Source organism: Arachis ipaensis, chromosome B1 (assembly GCF_059453495.1).
Source record: "Arachis ipaensis isolate K30076 ecotype BB chromosome B1, ASM5945349v1, whole genome shotgun sequence".
In the NCBI taxonomy this organism is placed as follows: Eukaryota; Viridiplantae; Streptophyta; class Magnoliopsida; order Fabales; family Fabaceae; genus Arachis; species Arachis ipaensis.
This window is the reverse complement of record NC_142436.1, coordinates 103019901-103024829: the sequence shown is the minus strand read 5'-3', so window position 1 is coordinate 103024829 and position 4929 is coordinate 103019901.

Below are 4929 nucleotides of genomic sequence, written 5' to 3'. Positions count from 1 at the left end.
CTAGAGGCTGGGATTATTTATCCCATTTCTGATAGCCCCTGGGTGAGCCCTGTTCAAGTCGTCCCAAAAAAGGGAGGCATGACAGTGATTCATAATGAAAAAAATGAACTGGTTCCTACAAGAACAGTTACAGGGTGGCGCATGTGTATTGACTACAGAAGGCTCAATACAGCCACCAGAAAGGATCATTTTCCTTTACCATTCATAGACCAGATGCTAGAGAGACTAGCAGGTCATGATTACTACTGCTTTTTAGATGGCTACTCAGGCTATAACCAGATTGCAGTAGATCCCCAGGATCAAGAGAAAACAGCATTCACATGTCCATCCGGAGTGTTTGCTTATAGAAGGATGCCCTTTGGGCTATGCAATGCACCTGCAACCTTCCAGAGATGCATGCTCTCTATTTTCTCTGACATGGTGGAAAAATTTTTGGAAGTCTTCATGGATGACTTCTTAGTATATGGAGACTCATTCAGCTCCTGTCTTGATCACCTGAAACTTGTTCTGAAAAGATGCCAAGAAACTAACCTAGTTTTAAACTGGGAAAAGTGTCACTTCATGGTGACTGAAGGAATTGTTCTTGGGCATAAAATCTCAAACAAGGGAATAGAGGTGGATCAAGCAAAAATAGAGGTAATTGAAAAATTACCACCACCTGCCAATGTTAAGGCAATCAGAAGCTTTCTGGGGCATGCAGGATTCTATAGGAGGTTTATAAAGGATTTTTCAAAAATCGCAAAACCTCTAAGCAATCTGCTAGCTGCTGACACGCCATTTGTGTTTGACACAGCATGCCTGCAGGCGTTTGAAACGCTGAAAGCTAAGCTGGTCACAGCACCAGTCATTTCTGCACCAGACTGGACATTGCCATTTGAGTTAATGTGTGATGCCAGTGATCATGCCATTGGTGCAGTATTGGGACAGAGGCATGACAAGCTTCTGCATGTCATTTATTATGCCAGTCGCGTTCTAAATGATGCCCAGAAAAATTACACAACCACAGAAAAAGAACTACTTGCAGTGGTTTACGCCATTGACAAGTTCAGATCATACTTAGTAGGATCAAAAGTGATTGTGTATACTGACCATGCTGCTCTTAAATATCTACTCACAAAGCAGGATTCAAAACCCAGGCTCATCAGATGGGTATTGCTTCTGCAAGAGTTTGATATAGAAATAAGAGACAGAAAAGGGACAGAGAACCAAGTAGCTGATCATCTGTCCCGGATAGAGCCAGTGGAAGGGACGTCCCTCCCCTTCCTTGAGATCTCTGAGACGTTCCCTGATGAGCATCTATTTGCCATTCAGGAAGCACCATGGTTTGCCGATATTGCAAACTATAAAGCTGCAAGGTTCATACCCAAGGAGTACAATAGAATACAAAAAAAGAAACTAATTACTGATGCAAAGTACTACTTGTGGGATGAGCCCTATCTCTTTAAGAGATGTGCAGACGGAATTATCCGTAGGTGTGTCCCCAGAGAGGAAGCACAGAGAATCCTATGGCATTGCCATGGATCTCAATATGGAGGCCATTTCGGAGGTGAGCGAACAGCCACCAAGGTTCTCCAATGTGGCTTCTATTGGCCCACACTCTATAAAGATTCCCGAGAGTTTGTACGTAATTGTGACAGTTGCCAAAGAGCTGGTAATCTGCCTCATGGTTACGCCATGCCTCAACAAGGAATCTTGGAAATAGAGTTGTTTGATGTATGGGGAATTGACTTCATGGGACCTTTCCCACCATCATACTCAAACACTTATATTCTGGTGGCAGTTGACTATGCATCAAAATGGGTTGAGGCTATTGCCACACCCACCAATGATACTAAAACAGTGCTGAAGTTCCTCCAAAAACATATCTTTAGCAGGTTTGGTGTCCCTAGAGTGTTAATCAGTGATGGGGGCACTCACTTCTGCAATAAACAGCTTTACTCTGCCATGGTTCGGTATGGAATTCGCCACAAAGTGGCCACTCCATATCATCCACAAACCAACGGGCAAGCTGAAGTCTCTAACAGAGAATTAAAGAGAATCCTGGAACGGACAGTAAATACCCGTAGAAAGGATTGGGCAAGGAGCTTGGATGATGCTCTGTGGGCTTACAGAACAGCATTCAAGACCCCTATAGGGACCTCCCCATACCAACTTGTGTATGGTAAGGCATGTCACCTGCCCGTGGAACTGGAACATAAAGCTTATTGGGCAACCAGATTCCTAAATTTAGATGCCAAATTAGCAGGAGAAAAACGATTGCTCCAGCTAAATGAGCTAGAGGAATTCAGATTCACAGCTTTCGAAAATGCCAAACTTTATAAAGAAAAATAAAAAAAATGGCATGACAGAAAGCTGTCATCTAGAATCTTTGAACCAGGACAGAAGGTCCTGTTGTTTAACTCTAGACTCAGGCTATTCCCCGGGAAACTGAAATCCCGGTGGAGGGGACCATACGTGATTACAAGTGTGTCACCATATGGTTATGTGGAGCTTCAAGATATTGATTCTGATAAGAAGTTCATTGTCAATGGACAGAGAATCAAGCATTATCTTGAAGGCAACACTGAGCAGGAATGCTCAAGGCTGCAGCTAGATTAAAAGCTCAGCAAGGTCCAGCTAAAGACAACAAAGAAGCGCTTGCTGGGAGGCAACCCAGCGATGGGGCAACAATCCTCTAAGCATTTTGCCCTATTTCTATCTTTATTTTTTATATAGAGTTCATTGACAACAAGGTAAATAATCATTTACAGAAGACCTCGGCACACAAAACAGAGTAAAAGAGCTCAATGGCAAGAAAACGCCAGTAAAGGGGCATTTTGGGCGTTCAGCGCCCAAAATGGGCATCCACTGGGCGCTGAACGCCAGAAATGGCCACCCACTGGGCGTTGAACGCCAGGAATGGCAGCAACTGGGCGCTGAACGCCCAGGAGATCAGCATTTGGGCGCTGAACGCCCAAAACAGGCAGTGTTTGGGCGTTCAAACGCCAGGAGGACAAGAAGGAGCCAAATACAAGCAATCCCACACGTATTTCCATTTTAATTTCAAATTTTATGCTTCAATGCATGATTTTTACATGAACATATCAAGAACCCTAATTTTTAAAAATCCATCTTTCCAAATTCAATCCAACTCTTTTCAAAATCTTTTCTGAAAAAATCTATCTTTTTTTTTACTCAAAAATCTTTTCAACTAATCCATATCTTTTTCAATATCTTTCATATTATCTTTTTCAAAATCCAGAATTATCTTTTTCAAAAATCTATCCTATCTTTTCAAAATTAAACAATATCTTCTATCTTATCTTTTTCAACTCAATCTTTTTATCTTATCTCCTCCAATTTTTCGAAAATCCACCCCTCCCCCCTTTAAATTGGGTTCGGCCTCCCCCCCTCCTTCATCAACAAGTGCTACTCAATCTCCTTCTATCCCTCTCCTTTCTTTTCTTTTGCTTGAGGACAAGCAAACCTCTAAGTTTGGTGTGTTTTTCCGAAATCACTAAGATCATGGCTCCCAAAGGGAAACAATACACTCCTAGAGACAAGAAAGAGAGCGTTCCAAAACCACTTTGGAATCAAGGGAAGTTCTTATCTAAAGAACATTCAGACCATTATCTTAAAGTAATGGGTCTGAGATCAGTGATCCCGGAACTTAGATTCGATCTGAAAGAAGATGAATATCCGGAGATCCAGGAGCAAATTCGAATCAGGAACTGGGAAGTCCTAGAATATCCGGAGATCCAGGAGCAAATTCGAATCAGGAACTGGGAAGTCCTAGCTAATCCTGAAACGAAAGTAGGAAGGAACATGGTCCAGGAGTTCTATGCTAATATGTGGCAGACTGACAAGAAAAGACTATCTGGAACAGCCTGCTACGAATTTCGGACCATGGTCAGGGGAAAAATTGTTCATACCACCCCTGACAAGATCAGAGAGATACTGAAGCTACCTCAGCTAAAGGATGATCCAGACTCCTTCAACAGGAGGATGATGAGAGCAGACATTGGCCTGGATAAAATTGGAGAGGACATCTGTATTCCTGGAGCCAGGTGGACCACCAACACAAAGGGCGTCCCAAATCAACTCAAGAGGGAGGATCTCAAACCAGTTGCCAGAGGATGGCTGGACTTCATTGGGCGTTCTCTGTTGCCCACCAGCAACCGTTCTGAAGTCACAGTTAAAAGAGCAGTGATGATTCATTGCATCATGATGGGAAAGGAAGTGGAGGTTCATCAGCTGATTTCAACAGAGCTCTATAAGATTGCTAACAAAAATTCAAGAGAGGCCAGGTTGGCTTATCCAAGCGTGATTTCTCTGCTATGCAAGGACGCTGGAGTCAAGATGGGAATAACTGAATATATCCTGATTGAAAAGTCAATCACCAAAGCATCAATGGAGAGACAACAAGCACAGGAGGATCATATCAAGAAGAGAGCACAGGAATTCCTCCCAGAGATTCCTCAAGCAGAATATTGGGAACATCTTGAGACGTCTGTCACCAAGATATAGGAAGCTATGGAGCAAATAATAAAACAACAGAAGAAACACAGTCAAATGCTGACCCATATGCTCAAAGAACAAGAGGAGCAGGGACGTGACTTAAGGGAACTGAAGCGCCAAAAATCTTCTGTGATACCAAGTCTCCCAAGGATCAGAGGAACCCCCATACCCCCAGAATAAAGGTTGTTAATTTCCAATTTCTGCCTTAACTCTGTGAAAGTGTCCTTATAAAAGTACCTTAGAAGTCATATAGTAGTAGTTAGTATCTATTTTGATTTTATCTCCAATCAAGCTATAGTTTATTTTTCTCATCATCATTAAACATGAATAAAATAGTAGATCTTTTGAATAAGAAGAAATAAAATCTCGAGTTTAAATAAAACAAATTCTAATTGGTTAAATGTGGTGGCAATGCTTTCTGTCTTCTGAATG